This window comes from Cyrtonyx montezumae, unplaced genomic scaffold, assembly GCF_038088225.1.
Source record: "Cyrtonyx montezumae isolate F1298 unplaced genomic scaffold, pur_monq_1.0 scaffold_2, whole genome shotgun sequence".
Lineage (NCBI taxonomy): Eukaryota > Metazoa > Chordata > Aves > Galliformes > Odontophoridae > Cyrtonyx > Cyrtonyx montezumae.
This window is the reverse complement of record NW_027071936.1, coordinates 30,649,870-30,667,297: the sequence shown is the minus strand read 5'-3', so window position 1 is coordinate 30,667,297 and position 17,428 is coordinate 30,649,870.

Genomic DNA, 17,428 nt, shown 5'->3' with positions numbered 1-17,428 from the left:
AAACAATGAGTCACTGAAGATACAAACAGAAACAGCAAAATACGGAAGTGATTCAAGAGAAAGAGCAGACATTGCAGTAACATCAGTCTAGAACTACACCAAAAAATCCACACACAAGATCTCAGCTTGTCCTATGACTTGGGTCATAGGGTCCAGTCTAAGCAAACCCATGCAATTTAAGTCAAGCACATGTAGCCTAGACTAAAACTAATTCTTTTGACAGAAAACCTCCTTGTAATGATTAGGAATATTCCAACTCCCAGTCTGAATTTATTCATGGACAAAACAACTTGTTTTCTTATACAAAAAGATACATTTTTAGCTTCCATATCAAACAGTCATTTTCCTTCAGTCATTGCTTCACATGGCAAACTAATCAAGTCCTGTATTTAAAATTGACTTTCCATTTCCCCAAATATTCCTCGACTGCTGGTCTTTTAATTCATAGGTAAAAGGTCACTAGAATTGTACATAGTACTTACTACATACAACATTAAAATTTAATCTAACACATCACTGTGTTAGAATCATGTATTTGGGGGGGTTAAGACTATTCCATATTTGCATTGAAGAAACTATGTCTTGTAACTCAGTTGCTGCTTACCCTTCCCACAGTCACATTAAAAAAAAAGAAATCATAATGTGTTTTCTGGGTCTTCTAATACAGCAGGCAGTGTTTTTATACTATTTCATCTCATTAACAATCCACTCAGCAACAAAGATCTCCCCTTTTCACTCTCATTAGACCTTTGTATACTACTTCTGGACTCACAAGTTACTTTTTCCAATGACTCTCCACCTTTGAATGACTTAGACCCAAATTCTCTTCTATGAGTATGTCCTCCACATTGTCCTTCCTATTTAATATAATCTACAACAACTTTTGACTTTAGTGATTATTTACTGATGGAATGCTTAAAGACTGGCTTTAAAATCAGAAACCTGAGGGACAGCAGTATCTCTTGTCTGGCTGCAACTATGAAATACTTATTTATCCTCAAAGTTCTTTAATTGCTGCTTAGTAGGACATCCAGAGTTCAACCTAGAAATGCTGTTGCTTCAAGGCCAGAACACTTCTGATTTCATCTATATGAGAACAAGAACTCAGTAGTAAGGTATATGCTGTATGCTTTTGTGTTTAAAATCAGTATGTTTCTCAAAATATTTAAGCGAGTAATGAAATAAATCTCTAAAGGGGAAAGTTAATAAACATTCACATATGCATTTTGCTCATCTCTGAATGTAATGGTAGTTTAGTTATTCCCTTATTTATGCAGTGGGACAAAGATCAGGAAAGATCATCAGTGAAAACTATTTGGCTGTCTGTTAACTTTCTTCTGGTTGCCTAACATTTATTTTTAAAGTTATAACAAATGTTTCTTTTCTGTTTGGTAGGAAAGTAGGATGACAGATTGTGGGAAGGAAAGTGTGAGCTGTATGGAAAGAGAACAAGAGCAAGAAAAGGAGGGTAACTGATCCAACAAACCTGTTAATAGCAAATGGAGAGCAGAAAGTGAAAAGGCTGTTTTCTAGCCCACACCAAAAATTCATAGTAATAAAATCCTATGTAAAACATAATTCTAAGAAAGTATTACAAAAGTGGTGACTTCTCTCACTGCAGGAGAGTGAATGATTTTATTAAAAGAGTTAACACAAAAGAACTATCCTGAAAAACTAGTCTTGAAGGAGAAAAAATACCTTTCCTGAAGCCACATTATCATAATACTACAGGAATCAAAACAAGAATCTCAGGATATGCCACACCAGAACAAAACTAATCTGTCCCATACTGCTGTTCAAAGAAATAGCATGCAACTTCTATCGGAGAACAAATTCAGCAAGCTTTATGCATCTCAAAAAACAACCATGCTAAAGCAAAACAAAGATATGGGGCAATATTTTGGGAAAATTGTTTGAATAGCTTCAGCTTACCCATGTTGGATCATCATTGATATTTTCCCTCGCTTCTCATTGAAGGGAATTTCAAACACCAGATTCTGAATCAATTATTTCTCTTAGATTTGAGAAGTAAAAATGTATTTTCTTATTTTGTTCTTTATTAGCTACGCATTAAGCTCTATGTTGTCTTCAATTCCAAAATCTGGGGAAACTGAAAACATTTTAAATCTAGTATGCCAGTAAAATTATACAGTAGCAGTGAAATAACACCTGTAAACAGCAAGTGGAGTACTACTGTTAAAAGGGATAGAGAAATATTGGCTATTATTTGTCTACAGACAAATAAGCTTCACTTCAACACCATGAAAGGTTTACAAAATAATAAAAAATGTCAAAGATATAATAAATACAAAACAATAAAGTTAAAAAAAAATCATCCAACATATCATGGACCTAATACAAAAAGCATGTTTAAGAAAGAGTTTTCTTTGTTAAGCTAACCAATTCTCCAAATAGTAAGAGCATCATACAAAATGCTGAAAAATACCTAAGGTTCCAGAAATTAAATAGAATACAAAAACAGTTGAAGTGGATATGCCTCCTTATTGTATTAATAATCTTGATTTGAACAGAAGCTGAAAATCAAATTTTTGAAGGCCAAAGATATCTATTCTACAGTGCCATTTGTAAGCATGTTATAAAACAAGCATTTCCTAAGGACTCAGAGCTGGAAATTTGGTAGGCTAGTATAAAAAGGAAAAAAAAATGCCAAGAATCTGAGACAATACTAGTACTGGGATGAAGTTATCTGACACCAATTGTGAAGTCAGTTCGTTTAGAGAAAAGTATCAAAAAATCATTACGTAGGCTTGGGGGTCAGCTGGACACAGAAAAGGTCATGGATGGTCCGAGATCCTGTAGTTTTTTGAGGAACACTACCAAAATGAAGACAATGGTATCCTGGGGTGAGCTAAAAAGAGGGTGACCAGCAGGTGGATGGAGGGATCTCCTCGAAAGACTCCAGCAAAGAGCCACAAAGATAATAAAGGGCCTGAAGCACCTCTCTTATGAGGAAAGGTTGAGAGACCTGGGTCTGTTCAGCATTGAAAAAAGAAGACTGAGAGGAGATCTGATCCACACCTACAAATATCTAAGGAGCAGAAGGCAAAGGATGAGGCTGGACTCTTCTCAGCAGTGTGTGGCAATAGGACGAGGGGAAATGGCCACAAACTGATGCCTAGCAAGTTCCACACAAATGTGCATGGGAACTTCTTCACAATGCAGTGATGGAGCACTGGCACAGGTTGTGCAGATATTGTGGAGTTTCCTTCTCTGGAGATGTTCAAGATCCGCCTGGACGCCCACCTGTGCAACCTGGGCTATGGAGCTGCTTTGGCAGGGGATTGGACTAGATGATCTCTAGAGGTCCCTTCCAACCCCTATGATCTGAGATTCTGTGAAGACAATTGAATGGCAGTCATGACCATAGCTCTCAAATCACCTCAGAAAAGATTTCTCTCCACAAAACATCTAATCTGAATAAACCACCACAGTATTTCAAGATCACTAAGGACTGGTCTGTAAACAAAAAGCCGGGAAAAAGAAGTCCAAAAATGTTTTATCGAAGAGTGAAGACTGATAGTGTTGCTATAGGCAATATGATAGAATTTTATTACCTTATTTCACGGTTTCATCATAAACAGTTCACAGTTTCTAATCAGCCTCTAAAATTTAATAAAACCACATATTTAAGTACTTGAAGGTCAGAATGAGAAAGCTGCAAGGATAAGGTCTATGCCACTCCCAAACTCTCACGTAACACTGTCCCTATCAAATCTAACACAAAGAAAATAAGAAAGTGCTTACCTTGCAAACAATCTGCAGTGCTTTCTTCCCTACAACTAAAACTAAATAGACTTTTAAATGCATTTTTCTCCACTTGGAATATCTGAATTTACCACTCAGGGCTTAAAAATCACTGGCATGATTTTTAGATTAGATACCCAGTACCTATCCACATTAAGCCAAATCCCATCTCAATTCAAACCCCAGGCAACTCTAAATGAAAAGCAAAAGACACTCAAGTCCCTTTAAGACTGCTCCAAGGCATACTTTGCTATATGGTTAGTGGTTCTTGCCCCAAAACCAATGTGTGCTATACTGTAACTGTGAAAATGTTTGCCTGACATGTCGCCAGAATTACTCTACACCCTTTTCTGGTTTTCCTCCAATAACCTAAATATTTCCCTCAGAGAACATGTGCTCCCACCCACTGAATGGCACTATCTGATACTGTATTTTATATTTTACTGTTCTGCAACTTTCATTTGATCTGAAAAGAGATGAGGTGAAACATTTGCTACTAAAAGTTTTCACTTAGAGTAAAATCACATGTTTCCCCTTGTTACTAATATTCATGTACGGTGCATTAAAATTGACTCCCATAAGTCTTCATTATTCAGGCATTTAATCATATGGAAAATGTGGTAATTTAATTAAAACAAGCAACACAGGTTGGATATCCCAAGGGATACAGAGTGAGGAAAAATAATCTAATTCATTGAATTTCCATTTTGAAAGTGTATTAATATGAGACCACAAGACCACAGCAAAAAAAAAAAAAAAAAAAAAAAAAGAAAGAAAAAGAAAAAGAGGTTGCTCATTTGTAAAGATGTAATCCAATGCTGAGACAATTTCAGTTTGGGAAGCCAAAACTTACACTGCTCTGTCTCATGTCTGCAGTGAGTGTTTGTCAGAACATAATGCAACTAGAAATTACTTGCTGTAGTACAGTAAAGCCTGGAATTATTATTTTTTTTTAAATGAGACAGGGAAGGCATAGAGTGTTATTAGTTCAGACATGACTACTAAAGACGGTACTCATCAGAGGTCCATGAAAGGCTTTAAGTCTTCCACACTGTTGAGTACAATGTTTAATTCTTCCCAGAACTTACGTCACGTACCTGGCACTTCGCTTCAAAATGATTTATCAACATAGGACTGGGAGGAGGGGTACAGGGACCAGATTCATACACGTGGTTGCAGTTCTCTCCAGAATTCGAGATACATCTGCTAACCCAACCTTTTATTTCAACCAAGACACTGATGGGTGTTTCTTTGACTCGATGGTCTTTTCCTTTCCCTCTCATTCATAAATTCCTCAAATTACAACCCTAATTCCAAAACGTTTAATAGAATTTGCCAAAATCACCCTTCAGGAAAACTTCTATTAGAAGCATTTTGTGAGATACCACAAAAATATATGAAGTATAATTAAGCTCATTTCCCAAGGTTTTATTTATTTGTAGGTTGTATTTCTTTTATCTTTTCTCTCCTCTTCTTTCTTACAAAAAGAGCAGTTAGTACAGACCATCGACCTCTACTTACAGCATTTGCAGCCATTTTCTCTTCAGTAGTTCTTTTTCCCTTTTTTCCATTAAGTTTGATCCTACCTTCCCCATCTTCAAAATTCCCACAAAAATGAGCTAAAGATACAAACCCTTTGTAAGAAGAGGCTTAGCTCAGTAGGTGTTACACTTTTCTATGTATGAGACAGGAAAGCTATTCAGCTGGCCTATGTCAGTATAGTTTCAATGACATTCCCATAGCATATATACAACGTTGTAAAATACATCAACATATTGTATACAAAAATATTCAGCTTCCCACACATTTACTATAAACATTAAACAGTATTTTATCCCACTTTTAAGTATCTATTAAATATAATTAAACATCCCTTCCTTTCCAGCATGTTCATGCTTTCTAATCTCTTTCATTTGTGTAGAACCCTCAAAGGAATGACAGAAGACAGGTATCAAAAAAAAAAAAAAAAAAAAAAAAAAAAAAAACCACCAACAAAAAACACTAAACTCACAAGAGTTCACAAGTTCTAAATTTTGTATAGGCACTTCAGCATGTTCTCTGTTCCAGTGTTCCTCCTTCTGTTTTAAGCAGCTTTAACACCAACAATTTCTCCACCGATTAACAAGAGATCGCATATCACAAATCACCGAGAAAAATGCATAATCCAATTCTACTGCTCAGGATTTGTAGAGAAGATGCTGCAACCCCTCCCCAGAGTTCTGTGCCAGCCCCCACAGCTGCTCACATTGTGGGCCTGGGATTTTCTAATGGCAAAGCAGATGGAGGTAGAAACAATTAGAAGTGCCGACCACGTCCACACATCTAAAGGCTATCAAATTAGTAGGGTTCTTAAGGAATTCCTTCAGTTTAAATTTAATCAGAATTAGAACATTTTTAAACTTTTGCACTTTCCTTTTAACAATCTGCATATCATCCTATGAGCTGCACATATTGCTGTCATCATTGGCACTTACACAACAACCAAGGGAAAACAGCTAACAAACAGAAGTACAACAAACATATCTAACACCAAAATAAATCTCAAAAATACACGTTTTTGTTGCCTCATTCCTTCTCAGAAAAAGAAAAAAACAATTTTTATTATTCTTTAATCGTTGGGTAGAAAACTAAATCAAAGCACCACTTCACGTTTGATTCTGCTCAAGTGAGAGAGCTTTGCAAAAATGTTTCTCCCCAACTGCCCTCTGCATTTAGCATCAAGAGAACCCAACCAAGGCTGCAAAATTTCAGGCTGCAAGCCACCTATTCACAAATGTTTATTTAACAGCATCCATCATCAGATGGGTGGCACTACACAGAAGTGTTTTGCCTACCAGTAATCTTTAAATTAACATGCTATGATTTATTGTGGCAAGTATTCAGTCCATCAAGATAGCAAACTCCCAACAGCTGTCCACAGAGAGGAATTCACCTGACCTGGTGGGCATGGCGTAAAGGAGATTTACATGGTATGAACGACCACATAACACAGGCTAACACTTACATATACTGGGGGACTAGTGAGTAACTTTGCCAGGTTTCTGAACTATGTAAGACCCTCTTTACCACCATCTTCCTTTCCCAGGGATTTTTACACATAAATCTGTGAAAAGATGAGAAGATTAGAATCCTCTTTGTTTGCTGCTATGAAAAAATGAAAACACAGCAACATACAACAGTGCTGTAAAACAAAAGCAACAGGACATTTGTACAGCTACACTGTAAAATCTGCATTTCTGATGCACCTTCACTCATTCCTCATTCTTACCAGGATATCAACAGCCACAACAGAAATCTGTCTTAATCTGCAATTCTAATACAACTGGATATGAAAAATCATTTCAAAATCAGAATTGGTGATTTACAGGCCAAGCTCCAATTGGGAATGGATTAGGAGAAGTTGAAGGTTTTCAAGAGGGGAAAATTATGAGGTCTCCGTAGCATTTGAGAGCCATGGCCAGCCTCTGCTGAACATCCCTTTTATTCTTTCATTATGATTTTACAATGACACAAAGTATTTATCTTACATGTCAAATCATTTTATCAAATAACCCAACCTATGTCTTCCGATCCTGAGATTCTTTTGATCGCTTCTTTTGGAAACACGTAAAGAATGATCAATTTTTTGTGAGAAAACTTATCTTGGAAGGTGGAGAGCTTTCCTTTTGCTTCCATCAAGCGATTTTGCACCCCAATAGTACTTAAAGCAGTGACCCAAAACTTCCAAACCCTTTTCAACCTCAATAAGCAGTACAATTTACAAACCTCTCCCAGCACTTGATGTCTTTGTTGACAACCAGCAATGAAGTGACTAAAGTCCATGTCTATTCAGGTATCATTGTATCCACTATTTAATAGTTATTATCTATCTTAATGCATTTCTTAGTTTCTTAGAAAAGTAAAGTTAAAGTTACAATGATTTGGAAGGTCCATTCTGAAAACCAACAAAATCTCCCTATTAGAATTACTTTAGGTAGTAAAACCACAGCATCTCACTGAGGACAGGCAGGAACTGTCCCAGGAGAATTACAAGCTGTTCAGAAGACTTAAGTCCTACAGTAATACCAGGGCAGTTTTCTCTGCCCTCTTTGACAAGCACAGAAACTGCTTCAATAGTCCTTCAATACCCATATAGTACACGTGGTTAAGAGGCTCATGTACTGCAAGCTTCTCCAGAAGAAATTTTAATTCAGAAAGCTGTAGACTGCTGTCTACATAAAGAGTTTAAAATGCAATCAGAGTTAGAAAAATAAGAATAATAAGAATACAGAATACAGTAACGCAGCTGACACTAAAATTTCTTCCATTGTATTACCTAAGCTTGCTGACAGAAAATGGATTTGGAAGAGAAAACTGTTCTCCAAACATCAGTGCTGACTTTTACTGAACCTTTTACTAGGCTATCCTCCATGAGGGACTGTGTAGGATGGGGATGAACAAAAAAATCTGACTGCCTTTGCCTACATGATTTTTCACAATTTGGATTCATCTCATCTGGAACACTTGAGATTCATTCTGGAAAGCGAAGACAGCTACATTTCACTTGTCAAACCAGGAGCCATAAAAAAAGGAAAGAATTACAGTCAAGCACGCAAAGCTTTTAGCTACTCAGTCTCTTGTCATCTTTAACTACAGCTCAACCCTTTACACATGTGGACAAAAACTGAGAAATCAGTCATTCAAACCAATCATTCCTAATGTCTTTATCATATCAAAATACCTCTACAAAGATAAATTCTACACAAACAGCAATAAAAAGGTAACCAAAAGGGTTTGGTGACTGGAAAAGATATATTATTTTCCTGTCTGATAATTTTTACAAATTGATCATGCAGACAACATAATGAGTACTGTGGTTAAATACCTTATTTGCAGAACTTTTTGTATATATCAATAAACTTATTCAAAGTGCATATGTCAGTCATAAAGTCAAATGACTCTGGTAAAAAAATTTACTTTACTACTAAAATTCAGTTACAGAAAATATTTTGTGGTAATAAAACAATTCTTCCAAACACACACAAAATGAGTTCCCTAGCCTCTGTGTCTGCTGGACTATTTACCAATAATCATGTTACTCATGTACCACTTGCACTAGTGATATCTAATTGATGAGAAATTAATCTATAAATATGAAAAATTAGTTGTAGCTGAGATTCAAAAAGTTACTTTTCCTTTAGTGTAGGAAGTGTGATCCGATAGCTAATAAAGCTCATAAGAACAAGAGAGTTCATACAAACTCAGATTCAGGGAGTAATATTTTCACTTAACCTTTTTCCTGCCCCTGATGTAGCACTGTTGTGCAAACACCTGGTGATTTGCAGATACTAATATTTTTAAGAAGCCAATGTTTGGAATAGTGTAGATTCTTTCCCAGTAAGATGTGCCAGATGTTAAATCAGAGCTGCTGATTTTGTCCCTGATTTCCAGCAAGCACTCAAATTACAGTGTTGTAAATGTTCTGTTTAGAAAAGCTAACTACAAGTCAGCACCATTTAATTCTCCTTCATACAGAGCACTGGTACATTTTGTTACACAGTTTAAACATTTCTGCTTTGAGAGCTGTATATCACTTCTGAGAGTGAAAAATGTTGATATTGGACCAACAGGAAAAAGCCTCCAAAATTTACATGGTACTGCAACAGAACACTAATTCATAGCTCAGAGAGTTAAATATTGTAAAGTATCTTAAAACTGTTTTTGAGAGTAGAGAAACAACAATGCAAAGGGTGACTATTTACATCCTGAACCTGAGTCTTTCCATGAGAACAATTTTCCAGTTAGCTCCTGAATACTGCATTCCTCCTACTGTTTGTTATCTTCCTGCTAGTGGTTACGGATCTTTCAACTCCAGATATCTGCAGAATACATCTGTGTGCCTCTATCTTATTGTATGGGACTCAAAGCCCCTGCATTTTCCAGCAAAGGAGAAAGAAACTACTCTTACTAGCAAGTAGTTTAACACTTCATTTTATCTTTCACATCTGAAACAAATCAGTCTCACTTCAGAGGCATAGATGCATTTGTGCTGATGTTTTTTGATTAGACAAGGCAGCATATGGGATATGTTTGATGACCTTCTGGGCTTCAAAAACAGTGGTGATCATTACCAGAAAAAAACATTTAAATTATTAAATGATTATATACATATGCACACATCCACATATATGACCAACACAAAGTATGAGATACAGTTCTAATAGTGAAATATCTGGTCAAGTTATTAAACATCTGTGTCAAACCTATGATACCACAAAATCACACATTTGAGGGCTGGAATTATAGCTACTGAAGTTTTATTTTGGTGTTATTTAGACATCACTGAATTTAACACTTGCTTTTATGTGATTATTCCAATAGAGATAAAACATTATCATACTCCACATGGTAAATCAAATAGGCCTCCTGATTTGAATATTATTTTGTGTATGAGGCACTCCATTTCACAGTTGCTGTTTGCGGACTCTTCATCTTCTCATTCTCTCACTTTCTGAACCTGATCTTTTTTTTTAATAAAAAATAAATACCACATTAGAAGTCCAAAAAAATTATCTATAATGACTACAAGTTCAAAGTCGAACTATATATAAGGTTTTGTTCCATAAAATCTGTCCAGCATAGACTCTGAAGGAAACAACATTAAATAATTCCCTAGTGCTCAGAAGTTACTCTGTTGTTAAGAGTCGTTATATCTATTCTGCTCAGAGTTGCAGCAATTGCCCATAATGGCATATGCTAATGAAGCCTATCGTTAGCATGCTGAGCCACTTCTTACTTTAGCACTTCTTTTTGTTTTCACTTTGTTATTTCACATGTAATTTGCATTTCTATAAACTTCTAGGAGCTGAGCCTGCTGGGCTATGGAGTCTGCTGCCTGGACAAAACCTGGGGCACAGTGCAGCTCACACAGTCATCTCCCAGATGAGATACTCTAAACATTTAAGTTATTCACATTTAGGAGAAGTCATACAGGCAAAAAAAAAAGCTTATTTTTGTATATTATTTGTTAAGATATCAGCATTTCAAGACCAGTCTTGGAGTCCATAGGGGAATAAAATGTTCATTGACCAGAGACCTTCATTCCAAATTCCTGGAGAACTTTCTCTTGATTCATCCCTAATGAGCCTCACAGGAGTGCATTTTTATGAATTATACAGCAGTAACTGACTCTATCACCACACAGGGAATTTATTTTATGTTACTTATAATACTCCAGAAGTTGTTGAAGAGGTTTTCTCTGGGTTCACAAAAGCACAGCTGGTTACGGTTTTTGTTCTACACTGGGTTTTCTGCATATGATAGGTGCCATGTATGACACATGCAGCCTTCCCCTGGACATCAGCATACGCTAGTGTAAATGGGAAAATTAAAGCAAGAGACAGAATCACAGAATTGTCGGGGTTGGAAGGGACCTCTAGAGATCATCTAGTCAGACTCTCCTGCCAAAGCAGCTCCCTAGCCCAGGTTGCACAGGTGGGCGTCCAGGTGGGTCCTGAACATCTCCAGAAAAGGAGACTCCACCACCTCTCTGTGCAGCTGTGCCAGTGCTCCATCGCTGCACTGGGAAGATGTTCCCACGCACATTTGTGTGGAGCTTCCGATGTTTCAGTGTGTGGCCATTTCCCCTTGTCCTATTGCCACACATTGCTGAGAAGAGTCCAGCCTCATCCTTTGCCTCCTACTCCTTAGATATTTATTGATGTGGATCAGATCCCCTCTGAGTCTTCCTTTTTCAACTCTGAACAGACCCAGGTTTCTCAGCCTTTCCTCATAAGAGAGGTGCTTCAGACCCTTTATTATCTTTGTGGTCCTTTGCTGGACTCTTTCGAGGAGATCCCTGTCTTTTTCGTACTGGGGAGCCCAGAAATCGATACAGTACTCCAGATGAGGCCTCACCAGGGCAGAGTAAAGGGGGAGAATAACCTCCATCCACCTGCTGGCCACATTCTTTTTAATGCAACCCAGGATGCCATTGGTCTTCTTGGCGACCAGGGCACACTGCTGGTTCATGGCCAACCTGTTATCCACCAGGACCATCCAGGTCCCTATCCTCCAAGCTCCCCTCCAGCAAGTCATCCTCCAGCCTGTACAAGTACATGCAGTTTGAGACACTGCATTTCCCCACACAATATACAAATGCCGTCACACACACACCTTCACAGCTTTGTTTGCCCAGTTTTGTTCTCTTCAAGCTAAAGACAATATGGTGCTCCAGCTTCAACTTTTTTAATGCCTAGACACAAGCATTAAAACAATCCTGTGTTTCTCACACATTCGGTACTTCTTTCTTCTCCTATCATACCTTGCTTACACAAAAGATCTTCAGTTTACATATATTTCTTGTGATACACGTGCAAAAGTTTCTCAGAATATATTACGTATTCAGCGACTCCAAGCAGGACTTCCGATTTACTTGGTACAAAGGCTCAGCAGAACTTCCTTATCCCCTTGGTTGAGAGACACAGCTCTTTCTATTATCTGAACAACTTGCAGATAAGGGGTACCTATCAATTAACACTAGCAAACTTAATAATATTGTTAAAACATTTATCAATCCCATCCAACCTAAGGCATTTTGTGATTCTGTTTCTATGCACTCAGATCTTCTTGCCATTTTGAAGAAGGAAACTTCCCCTTTAAGTAGGATGAGGTGACACATAGCTGATATATAAAGTATTCCTATCAAAGACTCCATCCAAATGTTTTTCCAATTATCAGAATTAAATGGACTTGCTTCACTGGGTCATAAATTTGTACAACAAACTGAATGAATTAAGCTAAAATGGGCACTAACACACTTTATATATGTAGTATACCTTCACTAGGATGAAATAACACAAAAATGTAATGTAAGAAACAACTCTCGAACTCTTAGAGTTCCTGTGGTAGCAGCAACTGAAAAGAGCAGGTAAGTGACTAAACTGCCAACTCATCAGTCTAAACTCTATGACTTTGTGTGTAATACTACCTAACCCTTTGCCTTCTGAAGTACTATCTTGACTATGGAAGTGGTGAAAATTTAATGCAGATCAGACAACGATACTTGGCATTTTTAGTGACACGCACACTTTTTTCCATGTAAAGCCTGAAAATATTTGAATGACAGCTTTGAGTTCATGTGAACTGACATAACTACAAATGCATCTAAGATTTAGTCCTGTTAATCTAAGCAGAAAGAAAGTCCAAACATATCCTGTAAACTGCCAGCTGGGCTCATTTAACTTGTATTTTTATCAGGAGATGCTAAACACATTGAAATGACATTTGAAGGACAATGTGTTCTTGATTCTGGATTTAAAATCCAAGAACAAGCATAGAATATGCTAAAGCAAATATGTTTATGCACCATTTGAAAATACAAACTAAAGATGTGTCTATGGGAGAGCGTATGAAATCCTGTATATGTTGACTATTTGAGAATTAGAACAGATGATGGATAGAAGATGGCAAATGTGGAAGTTATAGCAATTCTGAGTTAAAACAGATGCCTGGAAGCTCTCTCCATACCCCCCTTATTTTAAAAACAACAGTAAAAAAAGAAATACATCGTGAGCAGCCAGCACACCACTCAGGTAAAAAAATCTTTCAAAACAAACAATAACAATAGATGCAATAACTTGTGAAAACTTAATGGGTTTGCCAGGAGATATTTCTGTTTTCTGACTAAGGACACACTTATACATATAAACACATGCACAAATATGCATATAAAAAGAAGCTTGTATATTATTCTGAAAACTGCTCCAATCTAAAAAAAGAGAGTTCATTTCAAGTACCACAAGGCCAACAAACCACAAGGTGGTTCCTGAAGGGGGGTTGTGGTGAGGAGGGGGTGGGCCTCTTCTCCCTGATAAATAATGACAGGACGAGAAGGAATGGCCACAAGTTGCGCCGGGGAAGATTTAGATTAGATTTGAGGAAACATTTTTTCTCTGAAAGAGTGGTCAGGCACTGGAATGGCCTGCCTAGGGAGGTGGTTGAGGCACCATCCCTAGCACTGTTCAAGAAGCGTTTAGATGAGGTGCTAAGGGATTTGATTTAGTAGTTCAGTGGGTAGGGATGGTGATAGGAGGATGGTTGCACTAGATGATCTTGTAGGTCCTTTCCAACCTAATGAACCTATGAACAAATGAAGCAACTTAGAAATCATCATCTTCAGCTCTTCCTTTATTTTCCAGTTTTCATTTTGTACCTTCCATGTTACTTGGAATTCCATTTTCTCAGTGCTAAGACAAATGACCAGAGCAGAGTTATTAAGAGCTCAGTTGCAAAATGCAAATCAGGCCTCAGTTAAAATACTTCAGTTTTCACATATCCTGTAAAAGTAATTAAGGCATCTTATACTCAAATGGTTTCCATAGTGTAACCCTGAAATTTCTGTTTATCAAAAACTGCTTTGCTCCTTTGCTGGAAAGGTTCTGTACTGAAAAGCTCAAGGACACGTGTGTCTGTACATTAAAAAAAAAAAAAAGCCCACAAAATTCTGACTGCACATGGAAAATTGTAGAAGTATGTTATAACATTTATTTTATCACGCACCTTTGACCAGCATTTTGTTTGCCCACTAATTCTTCTACTGGGATTACTTTCAATTTTCCAGCTCCTGAAGCTACACTGAACTGCAGTCATTTGCTTCTTACATTAGATGCTGAAATGACTCTTCTGTCTCCCCTTACTTTTGGAGTTTCCATTAAGATAGCACCTGTCTATGATCCAGGAGGAAAGTTGTCATAGCCAGCACTGATTTCTTGTCAAGGTTGTTATATTTTATGGTTCATTATTATTGGTATGACAGTCCTTCAAAAACACAGACGTGTCTTATTCTGCTGGATACTACATGCCTATCTTTTTTCAAAAAGTTGATGAAGCAGGAATAACTACAGATAAAGCAAAGGTTCTGGAAGAATTTTTGTGGGGTAACCACCTCCAGCAGTAATATAAATAAAATGAGAAGTGAGAAGCCTCTGTTGCCACTGATCTAGTCAAGAGAACAAGATGTCACTAGGCTGCTAAAGACCAACAGAGCTAGACCCAGCCAGTTTTCCTTCTTTCTTGATACTTTAGGAACAACCAGAGTGATATAAGGAAAAGGCACAGTCATAACTTGTAAAATGTAGAAAATAAACATGCTCAACACATAGGAAAATAAAAAATCCATTCAAAAATTTCTGTGAACTTGCGTCTTTATTTCAAGTCAATTTTAAACCTACCCATAGGCCAGGAACTCTGAATGTTATTGACTGATAGCCTTTCAATTGCAAGAAAACATTTATGAATAGCTATCACAGTGGGAGCATGCAATAGATTCTGAATAACTTACTTTTTCCAGCAAATGTCAGCTTAGAAGGCGTAAAAACTTAAATGGTATCCTCACAATTGTAAGTAACTCAGATGTCAAAACTTTAAACTTTGAGTCTATAGAATAAAGCATGCAGAATAAAAAGCATATTGAATAAAAAAAAAAATATATATACTACTAATCTTCACTAGGCAGTACAGAAGAACTGCTGAAAAGCTATTTGGCCACTTTGAGAAAGAAAGCGACTAACGAGGAACAAAAACATCAGATAGAACAGCAGACAGAATTCTCAAACTGCATGACTTTTCCCTTCCCAAACCCTCCTGAATCTGAGGAACATTCAAATTTGCACTAAAACTGCTGAGCGCAGCTTGCAGGCTCCGACTGATATGTATTGCATTTACTGTACCCAGAGTACTTGGCCAAAGAAAGCTATGCAAGCTACTTTACCACCTAAATTAAATATGAGCACAGCTACATTGAAATGAAGCAAGGGCAGGAAGAGGACAGGAAAAGCAGACAATTAGAACAGTCTAAGGACAGTCAGTTTTCCATTCCAGAAAATATAGATTACACAGGCTCACAACTCTTTTGATCTTTAAACCACTATTTAAAAGGAAATGCTGAATTACAAGCATATTAAATGTCTGCATCTCTAATTTCCCATGGAAGCAGTTCATAGGAAAAATTAAGACCTGGATCAAAGCCGCTCAGAACTTTTGTGGGGAGAATTACACAGCAGAACATAACTGCAATATTATCATTTATTCAATTTCTATGTCAAAAACCTATTTGTTCTATCTGCATCTTACTTGTGATAGGGCTGTCATACATACGAAAATGCACCCCATTTACTTTTACAGTAGGTGTAAAATGGTGGTTACTAGCAAGAACAACATGCAGAAAAATCCAGCATCTGGCTTTCTATTCCATGCCTAGCTCACAAGGCTGGTTTGGCAAAAACAAGTTTTTGCTCACCAGTAAAAAAGATTTTACAAAGTAATTATTGAACAGAACAATACAATGCCAATTACCCAGAGTCACTGCTATCAGACAAACAAACAGCATTTTGAGACAGCTCAAAGCACTGCAGGTATTTTACTGACAACTTCCTTCTCAACCAGCAGCAGAAGACATTTAGACCATTCCAACATTCAATGCTGCCTAAAGGACAGATCATAGCGTGCTGAAATACTGGTCCAAAAATGAAAAAAGCACTGTGTACACAAGGACTCCATCTCATCACCTCTTCAGATGGATCATTATGTATGGTGCAGAGAAGGAGGGAGAAGGAAAATCCAAAAGGAAAGGAGGAATCATGGGGTTGCTACACTATTAATTTGGTAGTCACAGATCCTGAGTTTCACCTACCCCAAAATGCAATCAACTTATGCCTCTACACATTACTGCATAAGAGTATTACAGCAAGAGAGACAGATCCTGAGGTATCGTATCTTTGTGGTATTCAAAATTGCAGTTTCCCTCCTGGGAAGCTTGGGGACAATTCAAGCTATACTTGGCAAGACTGCCAGCTGACAATTAGCTCTGAAACAGAGCTCCTGTAAACATGCATGAATTAATGGACAAGCCCTTCTACAAGAATGCTACAGCTTGAAGTGTTTCAGTCAAACTTATGATCCACTGCTGCTAGCTAGAGATTTCAGTTTGCGTTTAAATAGGCTTTAATGCTCAAACAAGCAGAAGTGTAAGCAATTACAATGAACTGCTCTGGAGTGGAGCCAATGCAGCACAGAAGGCCTCAACGCAAGGCATCGCCATTGCAGTGTAACATTGGCTGAGGCACCATCTGCTTCTGAGCATAATCTGAGGCTCCAACAGCTCCACTGGCTGCCAGCACATCCCACACTTCACTTTCCTAACAAACATCCAAACTAGATAGCTACAAACCAGTAGTACGCAGGTACTACAGATGTGCAGGCACACAACTCAACACCACTTGGCACTGCTCTTCATAACGAGGTAGAAAAAAGGAAATACCGGCACAACCCCAGACCGGAACCTCATCATCATTCAGTGGTTAGAGCGAGCAGACAATGTTAACACAAAGACCGTTTGCTCTGTTTCTGTAGCAGGGAGACATAAACAAAGCATCAGACAATAAGAGAGGAAACTGGATATTTGAGGCTCAAATGCCAGAATAAAGTCAGAAAGATTAACTTGCAGCTCCATCTCCACAGAGGAAGTTCCCTGAAGGATAAAAGAGCAGCTAAACAAAGTGCAATACTGAACTGATCGGACCCACTTTGTCACTTTCATCTTTGCAGCACACAGAAAAGAAGGGACTTCCGCGCCAGCCCTTGGCACAGTAACCAGGAATCTGAGGAAAAGAAGTCAGGCAGGCCA